Genomic DNA, 13981 nt, shown 5'->3' with positions numbered 1-13981 from the left:
GTGTTAGGTTAGGTATTTCTGTATACACCTAGAATATTTTCACAAAATTCCAGGTGTTAAATTTCAGTGGGGCAATTATCCCATGATCTATATTTTAAATTGGAAGGGGTCCCCAAAATTAGCTGACATATAGCAGGATTTAAGTTATGACGGACGAAAATTATAATTGGTGGGTTGAATGTGGACAGGGTATTTGTTTTAATTGCAAAATATGCTCTGTGTGCTTTCTTTTTTTTTTATTAGAGACTCTGTTGACAGTCATTTAATGAGTTGAAGGACACCTGTGGAAGTTTGCTAAGAAGTGGTCGATACTCAATCATATAATTCACTGGCTTTATACGGTTTATTCAACTTCAGCCTTCATTTGGATAGATGTTAGAAGATGGAGTAAGAAGTCAATTCGTCTGTGAAACCATGGCAATACGGTTTACTGTGGAGAGCCAATGTTAACTCCCCAAACAGGCTTTAAGCCTCCTCGTCCAATCAATACATTTCTTTAGGTTCATTCATGATCCTTAAAAGGAAAATAATTCCATGATTATTTATTCGATACGAGAGAGAGCTGTAATCCTCTGGAAACAACAATACATTCTTCTTCTCCTCCTCTCCTCTGTTGTCATGGTATCCACATGCAGTAGCTATATTCATCAAGTTGTCATGTTTTGCAGGTGTCTCTGGACCAGTACCACACAGAAGAGGAGATCTACCAGCTGTCTCTACAGAAAGAGCCACGCAGCACTAAACCGGCGGTGAGAGCTAGGGGCCAATAGGGGCCAATATGTTCTTCCAGCTTATATCTTATTGAACTTCTTCTATGTGTTCTTATAACTCAAATAGGAAGTCAACGTATTCTTGTAATAGCTTATAGGAAACACATTTCTTATTGTACAGCTTATAGGAAACCTAATCATGTGACTTGAACACTGTTGTTCTCAACTTTTCCCTTTCATTGCTTTTAGGAAGTCTCTGGAGAACTCTCTCGTTTGGGCACTCTCTTTTCCCAGAAGTATCTTTGCTGAAATGACAACAATTTCCGCTTTATAAGTCATTGATTTATGTTCCCGTCTTTTCATTGGTTTGGCAGAACTCCGGCTCCTCCCCTGCGCCTGCCCCCCAGCCAACGATGATTGACGAGTGGGCTGCGTCGGTGAAGCCCAAAGCCGACTCCTGCGGTCATCAACAAACACATAGAGAAGATGGTGGATGTAACGTTACGCTATGATTCTCACATCTAGCCTGGTTTAAACAGATTGAATGCTGTCCTCAATGGTGAGCGAGCATTTAGTCTGGTTCAAATCACGTCCAATTGTTGGCTAATTACAACTTGTTGAGGCCATGTAATTGGCTTGGAACATAGTCGTTATCCTCACAGCTACCTTGTTATTAATACACAACGAGTCCCAGTCATGACAACCGTAGTACTCTGTTTTGATATGCTGTGGTGATGTGTGTTTCCTCGGTTACAGTCTGTCTTCAAGAACTTTGACACTGACGGGGACGGTCACATCTCCAGGGAGGAGTTTGAGATCATCAGGAACAACTTCCCATACCTCAGCAAGTTTGGAGAACTGGACAAAACCAGTGAGAGACAAAAGCAGCATCCCAGCAACTGTTAACCATCGGCTACGTAGCAACAGTCACGAATAACTGATATTGTAACCGTAGGCTACGTAGCAACGTCACATATAACTGATATTGTAACCGTAAAGACGTAGCAACAGTCACGAATAACTGATATTGTAACCGTAGGCTACGTAGCAGCAGTCACGAATAATTGATATTGTAACCATAGGCTACGTAGCAGCAGTCACGAATAACTGATATTGTAACCATAGGCTATGTAGCAACAGTCACTTATAACTGATATTGTAACCGTAGGCTACGTAGCAACAGTCACTTATAACTGATATTGTAACCGTAGGCTACGTAGCAGCAGTCACGAATAACTGATATTGTAACCATAGGTACGTAGCAGCAGTCACGAATAACTGATATTGTAACCATAGGCTACGTAGCAACAGTCACTTATAACTGATATTGTAACCGTAGGCTACGTAGCAACAGTCACATATAACTGATATTGTAACCGTAGGCTACGTAGAAACAGTCACATATAACTGATATTGTAACCATAGGCTACGTAGCAACAGTCACATATAACTGATATTGTAACCTAGGCTACGTAGCAACAGTCACATATAACTGATATTGCTACGTAGCAACAGTCACATATAACTGATATTGTAATCGTAGGCTACGTAGCAACAGTCACATATAACTGATATAACCGTAGGCTACGTAGCAACAGTCACATATAACTGATATTGTAACCGTAGGCTACGTAGCAACAGTCACATATAACTGATATTGTTAGGCAACGTAGCAACAGTCACGAATAACTGATATTGTAACGCAGGCTATGTAGCAACAGTCACTTATAACTGATATTGCAAGTCACGTAGCAACAGTCACATATAACTGATATTGTAACCGTAGGCTACGTAGCAACAGTCACATAACTGATATTGTAACCGTAGGCTACGTAGCAACAGTCACATATAACTGATAGTTTTACCATATATGTTATAGTATTACACCATTAGATCAGGAAAGAGACACATCTTGTTAATCATCTCATTATCTCTTTCCCTCGCTCTCTCTTCTTCTCTCCCCCTCTCCCTCTCATTCTCGCTCTCCATTTCTCCCTCTCGCTCTTGCTTTCTCTCTCGCTCTCCCTCTCTCTCTCTCTCCCTCTTGCTCTCCCTCCCTCTTGCTCTCCCTCCCTCTTGCTCTCCTCTCTCTCGCTCCCTCTCTCTCTATCCCTCTCTATCCCTCTCCCTCACTCCCTCTATCCCTCCCTCTTGCTCTCTATCCCTCCCTCTTGCTCTCTATCCCTCCCTCTTGCTCTCTATCCTCCCTCTTGCTCGCTCTCTATCCCTCCCTCTTGCTTGCTCTCTATCCCTCCCTCTTGCTCTCTATCCCTCCCGCCGCGCTCCTCACTCGCTCCCTCCCCGTCTCTCTCCCTCCTCCTTTTCTCTCTCTTGTTCCCTCTCTCTCTCCCTTCCGCTCTCCCTCTCTCCCGTCCGCCTCCCCTCTCTCCCTCGTTCTTCCTCCCTCTTGCTCTCTCTATCCCTCTTGCTCATTCTATCCCTCTTGCTCATTCTATCCCTCTCGCTTTCTCTATCCCTCGCTCGCTCTCTCTCTCTATCCCTCCCTCTCGCTCTCTATCCCTCCCTCTCTCACTCTCTATCCCTCCCTCTCACTCTCTATTCCTCCCTCTCGCTCTCTATCCCTCCCTTTTTGCTCTCGTTCCTCTCGCTCTCTCCCTTCCGCTCTCGCTCTCCCTTCCGCTCTGCCCCTCTCCCTTCCGCTCTGCCCTCTCCCTTCCGCCTCCCTCTCGCTTTCTCCCTCTCGCTCTCTCTCCCTCGTTCTTCCTCCCCTTGCTCTCTCTATCCCTCTCGCTCTCTCTATCCTCGCGCTCTCCCTCTCCCTCTATACCCTTCTCCCTCTATCCCCTCTCGCTCTCTATCCCTCCCTTTTGCTCTCTATCCCGCCCTCTCACTCGTTCCCTCTCGCTCTCGTTCCCTCTCGCTCTGTTCCCTGTCGCTCTCGTTCCATCTCGCTTCTTTCCCTCTCGCTCTCGTTCCATCTCGCTCCCTCTCACTCTCGTTCCCTCTCGCTCTGTTCCCTCTCTCTCTTCCATCTCCCTCTCTCCCTTCCCCCTCTCCCTCTCTCCCTTCCGCTCTCCCTCTCTCTACCGTTCTCCCTCTCTCTCTACCGCTCTCCCTCTCTCCCTTCCGCTCTCCCTCTCTCCCTTCCGCTCTCCCTTCCGCCTCTCCCTCTCTCCCTTCCGCTCTCCCTCTCCCTTCCGCTCTCCTCTCTCCTTCCGCTCTCCCTCTCTCTCCCTTCCGCTCTCCTCTCTCCCTTCCGCTCTTCCTTCCGCTCCCTCTCTCCCTTCCGTTTTCCCTCTCCCTCTCTCCCTCGCTCTCCTCGCTCTCCCTCTCTCCCTCGCTCTCCCCTCGCTCCGCTCTCTCTATCCCTCTCGCTCTCTCTATCCCTCTCGCTCTCTCTATCCCTCTCGCCTCTCTATCCCTCTCGCTCTCTCTATCCCCTCCTCTCCCTTCCGCTCTCCCTTCCCTCTCTCCCTTCCGCTCTCCCTCTCTCCCTTCCGCTTCTCCCTCTCTCCCTTCCGCTCTCCCTCTCTCCCTTCCCGTTCTCCTCTCCCTCTCTCCCTTCCGCTCTCCTCTCTCCTCGCTCTCGCTCTTGCGCTCTCTATCCCTCTCGCTCCTTCTATCCCTCTCGCTCTCTCTCTATCCCTCTCGCTCCTCTCTATCCCTCCCTCACTCCCTCTCTCCCTCTTTCGCTCTCCCTCTCTCGCTCCCTCTCTCGCTCTCCCTCTCTCGCTCTCCCTCTCTCACTCTCCCTCTCTCCCTCTCACTCTCCCTATCTCCCTTCCGCTCTCCCTTCCGCTCTCCCTCTCTCCCTTCCGCTCTCCCTTCCGCTCTCCTCTCTCCCTTCCGCTCTCCCTTCCGCTCTCCCTCTCTCTTCCGCTCTCCCTCTCTCCCTTCCACTCTCCCTCGCTCTCCCTTCCGCTCTCCCGCCCGCTCTCCCTCTCTCCCTTCCGCCCCGCTCTCCCTCTCTCCTCGCTCTCCTCGCGCACTCTCTATCCCTCTGCGCGCTCTCTATCCCTCTCGCGCTCTCTATCCCTCTCGCGCTCTCTATCCCTCTCACGCTCTCTATCCCTCTCGCTCTCCTATCCCTCTCTGCGCTCTCTATCCCTCTTGCTCTCTCTATCCCTCTCGCTCTCTCTATCCTTCTCGCTCTCCCTCTCCCTTCCGCTCTCCCTTCCGCTCTCCCTCGCCCTCCTCGCTCTCCCTTTCCGCTCTCCCTTCCGCTCTCCCTCGCTTTCCCTTCCGCTCTCCTCGCTTTCCCTTCTGCTCTCCCTCGCTCTCCCTCTCCTCGCTCTCCTCTCTCCTCGCTCTACCTCTCTCCCTCGCTCTACCTCTCTCCTCGCTCTACCTCTCTCCCCTCGCTCTACCTCTCTCCTCGCTCTATCCCGCCTCTCACTCGCCTTCCCTCCGCTCCTCGTTCCCTGTCGCTCCGTTCCCTCTCGCTCTCGTTCCCTCTCGCTCCGCCCTCTCGCTTCCTCTCACTCTCGTTTCCCTCTCGCTCTCGTTCCCCTCTCTCTCCCTCCTCACTCACTCTCCCTCCTCGCCTCTCCCTCCCCTCGCTCTCCCTTCCGCTCTCCCTCTCTCCCTTCCGCTCTCCCTCTCACTCTCCCTCTCCCTTCCGCTCTCCCTTCTGCTCTCCCTTCCGCTCTCCTTCCTCTCCCTCTCCTTCCGCTCTCCCTTCCGCTCTCCCTCTCTCCCTTCCGCTCTCCCTCTCTCTCTCTTCCGCTCTCCTCTCTCTCTTCCGCTCTCCTCTCTCCTCCCTCCTTCCGCTCTCCTCGCTCCCTTCCGCTCTCCCTCGCCCTCTCTCCCTTCCGTCTCCCTCGCCTCTCTCCCTCCTTCCGCTCTCCCTCTCTCCCTTCCGCCTCGCTCTCCCTCTCTCCCTCGCTCTCGCACTCTCTATCCCTCTCGCTCTCTCTATCCTCTCGCGCTCTCTATCCCTCTCGCGCTCTCTATCCTCTCGCTCTTTCTATCCCTTTCGCTCTCTCTATCCCTCTCGCTCTCTCTATCCTCTCGCTCTCTCTCTCCCTTCCGCTCTCCCTCTCTCCCTTCCGCTCTCCCTCTCTCCCTTCTGCTCTCCCTCTCCCTTCCGCTCTCCCTCTCTCCCTTTCGCTCTCCCTCGCTCTCCCTCTCTCCCCCTTCCGCTCTCCCTCGCTCTCCCTTCCGCTCTCCCTCGCTCTCCCTCTCTCCCTTCCGCCTCCTCGCTCTCCCTCGCTCTCCCTTCCGCTCTCCTCTCTCTCCCTCTCTACCCTCTCCCTCGCTCTCCCTCTCTCCCTCGTGCTCTCTATCCCTCTCGCTCTCTATCCCTCTCTGCGCTCTCATCCCTCTCGCGCTTCTCTATCCCTCTCGCGCTCTCTATCCCTCTCGCGCTCTCTATCCCTCTCGCGCTCTCTATCCATCTCGCGCTCTCTATCCATCTCGCTCTCTATCCATCTCGCTCTCTCTATCCCTCTCGCTCTCTCTCTCCCTTCCGCTCTCCCTCTCTCCCTTCCGCTCTCCCTCTCTCCCTTCTGCTCTCCCTCTCTCCCTTCCGCTCTCCCTCTCTCCCTTCTGCTCTCCCTCGCTTTCCCCTCTCTCTATCCCTCTCGCTCTCTCTATCCTCGCTCTCCCTCTTCCTCTTGCCCTCTATCCCACCCTCTTGCTCTCTATCCCGCCCTCTTGCTCTCCCTCCCTTCCGCCTCTCTCCCTTCCTCCCTCGCTCTCTCTTCCTCTCTCTCCGCCTCGCTCTCTCTTCCTCTCTCCGTCTCCCTCTCTCGCTCTTTCTCTGTCTGTCTCCCTCTCTTCCTGTCCGTCTCGCTCTCTCCGTCTCGCTTCTCCGTCCCGCTCTATTCCTCTCCGTCTCGCTCGTCTCGCTTCCCTCTCCATCTTGCTCTCTCTTCCTCTCCGTCTTGCTCTCCTCTCTCCCTTTCGCTCTCCCTCGCTCTCCCTCTCTCCCTTCCGCTCCCTCGCTCCTCCCCTTCCGCTCTCCCTCGCTCTCCCTCTCTCCCTTCCGCTCTCCCTCGCTCTCCCTCGCTCTCCCTTCCGCTCTCCTCGCTCTCCCTCTCTCTACCTCTCTCCCTCGCTCTCCCTCTCTCCTCGCGCGCTCTCTATCCCTCTCGCGCTCTCTATCCCTCTCGCGCTCTATCCCTCTCGCGCTCTTCTATCCCTCTCGCGTCTCTATCCCTCTCGCGCTCTCTATCCCTCTCGCGCTCTCTATCCTCTCGCGCTCTCTATCCATCTCGCTCTCTCTATCCATCTCGCTCTCTCTATCCCTCTCGCTCTCTCTATCCCTCTCGCTCTCTCTCTCCCTTCCGCTCTCCCTCTCTCCCTTCCGCTCTCCCCCTCTCCCTTCCGCTCCCCCTCTCTCCCTTCTGCTCTCCCTCTCTCCCTTCCGCTCTCCCTCTCTCCCTTCTGCTCTCCTCGCTTTCCCCCTCTCTTTATCCCTCTCGCGCTCTCTCTATCCCTCGCTCTCCTCTTCCTCTTGCCCTCTATCCCACCCTCTTGCTCTCTATCCCGCCCTCTTGCTCTCCCTCCCTTCCGCTCTCTCTCTCCTTCCTCCCTCGCTCTCTCTTCCTCTCTCTCCGCCTCGCTCTCTCTTCCTCTCTCTCCGTCTCCCTCTCTCGCTCTTTCTCTGTCTCCCTCTCTTCCTGTCCGTCTCGCTCTCTCTCCGTCTCGCCTTCTCTCCATCTCGCTCTCTATTCCTCTCCGTCTCGCTCGCTTCCTCTCGCTCCTCTCCATCTTGCTCTCTCTTCCTCTCCGTCTTGCTCTCTCTCCCTCTCCCTTTCACTCTCTCTTCCTCTCTGTCTTGCTCTCTCCCTCTTGCTCCTGCTCTCGCCTCCCTCTCTCTCTCCTCCCTCTCCCTTCTTTCACTCTCTCTTCCTCTCCGTCTTGCTCTCTCCCTCTTGCTCCTGCTCTCGCTCCTCTCTCACTCTCCTCCCCCTCCCTCCTTTCCCCTCCCTCCTCTCAATTCAGTTCAAGGGGCTTTATTGTCATGGGAAACACATGTTTACATTGCCAAAGCATGTGAAATATATAATAAACAAAAGTGAACAGTAAACATTACACACAGTTCCAAAGGAATAGAGACATTTCAAATGACATTTCAAATGATGTCTATATACAGTGTTGTATCGATGTGCAAATAGTTAAAGAACAAAAGGGAAAATACATAAATATAGGTTGTTTTGTTCTTCACTGGTTGCCCTTTTCTTGTGACAACAGGTCATAAATCTTGCTGCTGTGATGGCACACTGTGGAATTTCACCCAGTAGATAAGGAGTTTATTAACATTTGATTTGTTTTAGAATTCTTTGTGGATCTGTGTAATCTGTGTCTCTAATATGGTCATACATTTGGCAGGAGGTTAGGAAGTGCAGCTCAGTTTTTACCTCATTTTGTGGGCAGTGGGCACATTGACTCTCAAGAGAAGACAGGCTTTCTGCCTACTGCAGCTTTTCTCAATAGCAAGGCTATGCTCACTGAGTCTGTACATAGTCAGTGTTCCTTATGTTTGTCAGTCACAGTGGTCAGATATTCTGCCACTGTGTACTGTCTGTTTAGGGCCAAATAGCATTGTAGTTCGCTCAGTTCTTTTTGTTAATTATTTCCATTGTGTCAAGTAATTATCTTTTTGTTTTCTCATTATTTAGTTGGGTCTAATTGTGTTGCTGTCCTGGGGCTTTGTGGGGTCTGTTTGTGTTTGTGAACAGAGCCCCAGGACCAGCTTGCTTAGGGGACTCTTCTCCAGGTTCATCTCTCTATAGGTGATGGCTTTGTTATGGAAGGTTTGGGAATCCCTTCCTTTTTGGTGGTTGTAGAATTTAACAGTTCTTTAAAAGGGTTTTGATAATGGGCATCGGCCTAATTCTCCTCTGAATGCATTATTTGATGTTGTACACAGAGGATTTTTTGTTGTTGCAGAAATCTGCATGCAGAGTCTCAATTTCGTGTTAGTTCTATTTTGTGAATTCTTGGTTGGTGAGCGGACCCCAGACCTCACAACCATAAAGGGAAATGGGTTCTATAACTGATTCAAGTATTTTTTTAGCCAGATCCTAATTGGTATGTCGAATTCTATGTTCCTTTTGATGGCATAGAAGGTCCTTCTTGCCTTGTCTCTCAGACCGTTCACAGCTTTGTGGAAGTTACCCATGGCGCTGATGTTTAGGCCAAGGTATGTATAGTTTTTGGGTGCTCAAGGACAACGATGTCTAGATGGAATTTGTATTTGTGGTCCTGGCAACTATTACTATTACTATTATTTGGAATACCATGAGGCCGGATGCTGCAGACTGTTCTAGAGCCCTCGCCAATTTGTTGATGTACCGTGCCTTCGGAAAGTATTCAGACCCCTTGTCTTTTCCCACATTTTGTTACGTTTACAGCCTTATTACAAAATAAATACTCAATCTACACACAATATCCCATAATGACAAATCAAAAACAGTTTTTAAACGTTTGTAAAAAAATATATATAACAAAAATATATATATACTTTATCTACATAAGTATTCAGACCCTTTGCTATGAGACTTGACATTGAGCTCAGCTGCATCCTGTTTCAATTGATCATCCTTGAGATGTTTCTACAACTTGATTGCGGTCCACCTGTGTAAAATTCAATTGATTGGACATGATTTGGAAAGACACACACCTGTCTATATAAGGTCCCACAGTTGACCGTGCATGTAAGAGCAAAAACCAATCCATGAGGTCAAAGGTATTGTTCTTAGAGCTTAGAGACAGGATGTGTTGAGGCACAGATCTGGGAAGGGTACCAAAACATTTCTGCAGCATTGAAGGTCCCCAAGAACACAGTGGCCTCCATCATTATTAAATGGAAGAAGTTTGCAACCACCAAGACTCTTCCTGGAGCTGGCCGCCCGACTAAACTGAGGAATCGGGAGTCAGGGAGGTGACCAAGTACCCGATGGTCACTCTGACAGAGCTCTAGAGTTTCTCTGTGGACATGGGAGAACTGTCCAGAAGGACAACCATCTCTGCAGTACTCCACCAATCAGGTCTTTATGGTGGAGTGACCAGATGGAACCCACTCCTCAGTAAAAGACAAATGAAAACCCGCTTGGAGTTTTCCCAAAAGGCAACTAAAGACTCTTTGACCATGAGAAACAAGATTCTCTGGTCTGATGAAACCAAGATGAAACTTTTTGATCTGAATGCAACGTTTCACATCTGGAAGAAACCTGGCACCATCCCTATGGTGGTGGCAGCATCATACTGTGGGGATGTTTTTAGTGGCAGGGACTGGGAGACTTGTCAGGATCGAGGCAAAGATGAATGGAGCAAATTACAGAGAGATCCTTGATGAAAACCTGCTCCAGAGCGCTCAGGACCTCAGACTGGGGTGAAGGTTCACCTTCAAACAGGACAATGACCCTAATCACACAGCCAAGACAATGCAGAAGTGGCTTTGGGAGAAGTCTCTGAATGTCCTTCAGTGGCCCAGCCAGAGCCTGGACTTAAACCTGATCGAACATCTCTGGAGAGACCTGAAAATAGCTGTGCAGCAACACTCCCCATCCAACCTGACAAAGATTTAGATGATCTGCTGAGAAGAATGGGAGAAACTCCCCAAATACAGATGTTCCAAGCTTGTAGTGTCATACCAAAGAAGACTCGATGCTGTAATCACTGCCAAAGGGGCTTCAACAACAAAGTACTGAGTAAAGGGTCTGAATACTTATGTAAATGTGAGATTTCCGTTTTTTTATTTTTTATAAATTAGCAAACAATTCCCAAAACTGTTTTTGCTTTGTCATTATGGGGTATTGTGTCTAGATTGATGAGGGAAATGAAACAATTTAATACATTTTAGAATAAAGCTGTAATGTAACAGAATGTGGAAAAAGTCTAGGGGTCTGAATACTTTCCCAAAGCACTGTACAGTGCCTTGCGAAAGTATTCGGCCCCCTTGAACTTTGCGACCTTTTGCCACATTTCAGGCTTCAAACATAAAGATATAAAACTGTATTTATTTTTTTGTGAAGAATCAACAACAAGTGGGACACAATCATGAAGTGGAACGACATTTATTGGATATTTCAAACTTTTTAACAAATCAAAAACTGAAATATTGGGCGTGCAAAATTATTCAGCCCCTTTACTTTCAGTGCAGTAAACTCTCTCCAGACGTTCAGTGAGGATCTCTGAATGATCCAATGTTGACCTAAATGACTAATGATGATAAATACAATCAACCTGTGTGTAATCAAGTCTCCGTATAAATGCACCTGCACTGTGATAGTCTCAGAGGTCTGTTAAATGCGCAGAGAGCATCATGAAGAACAAGGAACACACCAGACAGGTCCGAGATACTGTTGTGAAGAAGTTTAAAGCCGGATTTGGATACAAAAAGATTTCCAAAGCTTTAAACATCCCAAGGAGCACTGTGCAAGCGATAATATTGAAATGGAAGGAGTATCAGACCACTGCAAATCTACCAAGACCTGGCCGTCCCTCTAAACTTTCAGCTCATACAAGGAGAAGACTGATCAGAGATGCAGCCAAGAGGCCCATGATCACTCTGGATGAACTGCAGAGATCTACAGCTGAGGTGGGAGACTCTGTCCATAGGACAACAATCAGTCGTATATTGCACAAATCTGGCCTTTATGGAAGAGTGGCAAGAAGAAAGCCATTTCTTAAAGATATCCATAAAAAGTGTTGTTTAAAGTTTGACACAAGCCACCTGGGAGACACACCAAACATGTGGAAGAAGGTGCTCTGGTCAGATGAAACTAAAATTGAACTTTTTGGCAACAATGCAAAACGTTATGTTTGGCGTAAAAGCAACACAGCTCATCACCCTGAACACACCATACCCACTGTCAAACATGGTGGTGGCAGCATCATGGTTTGGGCCTGCTTTTCTTCAGCAGGGACAGGGAAGATGGTTAAAATTGATGGGAAGATGGATGGAGCCAAATACAGGACCATTCTGGAAGAAAACCTGATGGAGTCTGCAAAAGACCTGAGACTGGGACAGAGATTTGTCTTCCAACAAGACAATGATCCAAAACATAAAGCAAAATCTACAATGGAATGGTTCAAAAACATATCCAGGTGTTAGAATGGCCAAGTCAAAGTCCAGACCTGAATCCAATCGAGAATCTGTGGAAAGAACTGAAAACTGCTGTTCACAAATGCTCTCCATCCAACCTCACTGAGCTCGAGCTGTTTTGCAAGGAGGAATGTGAAAAATTTCAGTCTCTCGATGTGCAAAACTGATAGAGACATACCCCAAGCGACTTACAGCTGTAATCGCAGCAAAAGGTGGCGCTACAAAGTATTAACTTAAGGGGGCTGAATCATTTTGCACGCCCAATTTTTCAGTTTTTGATTTGTTAAAAAAGTTTGAAATATCCAATAAATGTTGTTCCACTTCATGATTGTGTCCCACTAGTTGTTGATTCTTCACACAAAAATACAGTTTTATATCTTTATGTTTGAAGCTTGAAATGTGGAAAAAGGTCGCAAAGTTCAAGGGGCCGAATACTTTTGCAAGGCACTGTATATGTTGAAGAGTGTGGGGCTCAAGCTGCATCCCTGTCTCACCCCACGGCCCGAGGAAAGAAGTTTGTGTTTTTAGCCCATTTTGTTTTGTGTACATGGATTTTATAATGTTGGATGTTTGTCCCCCAACACTGGCTTCCATCAATTTGTATAGCAGACCCTCATGCCAAATTTAGTCAAACTTTTTTTTTTTTACATCAACAAAGCATGCTGACTTGCTGCACCCTCAAACTCTACTGTGATTATTGTTATTTGACCATGCTGGTAATTTATGAACATTTGAACATCTTGGCCATGTTCTGTTGTAATCTCCACCCGGCACAGCCAGAAGAGGATTGGCCACCCCTCATAGCCTGGTTCCTCTCTAGGTTTATTCCTAGTTTTTGACCTTTCTAGGGAGTTTGTCCGAGCCACCGTGCTTCTATATCTGCATTGCTTGCTGTTTGGGGTTTTAGGCTGGGTTTCTGTACAGCACTTTGTGACATCTGCTGATGCAAGAAGGGCTTTATAAATACATTTGATTAGAAGTCTTTGCAGGTGTTTTGGTTTGTTTGTTTGACAATTGGAATGTGTGGTCTGTATTTTTGATAATTTCATTCAGGATACCATCAACACCACAGGCCTTTTGGGTTGGAGAGTTTGTATTTTGTCCTGTAGTTCAATCAATGTAATTGGAGAATCCAGTGGGTTCTGGTAGTCTTTAATAGTCGATTCTAATATTTGTTTTTGATCAGCTATATGTTTTTGCTGTCGGTTCTTTGTTATGGAGCCAAATAGATTTGGTGAAGTGGTTTATCCATACATCTCTGTTTTGGATAGATAACTCTTTGTGTTGTTTGTTTCTTCCTTCAATTTGTTTTTGCATTCTTCATCAAACCATTTGTCATTGTTGTTTATTTTCTTCAGTTGTCTGCTTAATTTTTGTTTAGGTTTTCTACTACCTTCACGATTACAGTGAAACGTTATGTCCAGGAAGTTGTCTAAAAGGGATGGAATTTGTTTCCTAACAGTTTTTTGGTAGGTTTCTACACAACCTGCCATCTATAGTATTTCTTAATATTATGCAGTTCCTTTGGCTTTGATGCCTCATGATTGAGTGTTGCTCTGTTCAAGTAGACTGATTTTGCTGTGGCCTGATGGGGGTGTCAGTCGGGCTGACTGCGAATGCTCTGAGAGACTCTGGGTTGAGGTCAGTGATAAAGTCATCTACAGTACTACTGCCAAGAGATGAGTTATAGGTGTACCTACCGTAAGAGTCCCTACAAAGCCTACCATTGACTATGTACAAACCCAGCGTGCGACAGAGCTGCAGGAGTTGTGATCTTTTTGTTGTTGTTGGTTGTTTTTGCCGTAGTGGCTAGGAGGGTATATTTGAGAGGGGAGGCTGTCAGGTAGGTGTTTGTCCCCCTGTGTGTTAAGATTCTTGTCCAGTTCTGGCATTTAGGCCGCCACAGACTAGTACCTGGAAATGGTTAATCTCCCTTCTAGGATGGAGAAGCTGTCTTCATTAAAGTATGGGGATTCTATTAGGGGGATAGAGGTAGCACATTTTTCGCTGTTGAGATCATTTGATAAATCATTTCTAGCCAGATGTAAAATGTTCCTGTTTTGACAAATTTACTAGAGAGGGTTAGATCTGCTCTATACCAAATGAGCGTACCCCCGAGTTCTTTCCCTGTTTCACTGCCGGTAGTTTGGTTGATGGGACTACCAGCTCCCTGTAACCTAGACAGCAACCAGTGGGCCCGTTTTCTGTATACCACATTTATTTTTGATGAAAATGTCTGTATTTCCAATATCTT

At 47.9% G+C, this 13981-nt stretch overlaps 1 long non-coding RNA gene across 1 annotated transcript; it reads left to right on the top strand.

Moving 5' to 3' along the window:
• The first annotated feature begins 669 nt into the window (after nucleotides 1-669).
• On the top strand, nucleotides 670-1572 carry LOC135533416 (uncharacterized). Its single transcript, XR_010454494.1, has 3 exons — nucleotides 670-749; nucleotides 1085-1205; nucleotides 1467-1572. It is a non-coding gene; the product is annotated as an uncharacterized LOC135533416 (long non-coding RNA).
• Nucleotides 1573-13981: the final 12409 nt, after the last annotated feature.

Source organism: Oncorhynchus masou, unplaced genomic scaffold (assembly GCF_036934945.1).
Source record: "Oncorhynchus masou masou isolate Uvic2021 unplaced genomic scaffold, UVic_Omas_1.1 unplaced_scaffold_2373, whole genome shotgun sequence".
Taxonomy (NCBI): Eukaryota; Metazoa; Chordata; class Actinopteri; order Salmoniformes; family Salmonidae; genus Oncorhynchus; species Oncorhynchus masou.
Note: the sequence above shows the minus strand (reverse complement) of the source record. Positions and strands in the feature narration are given on the sequence as shown.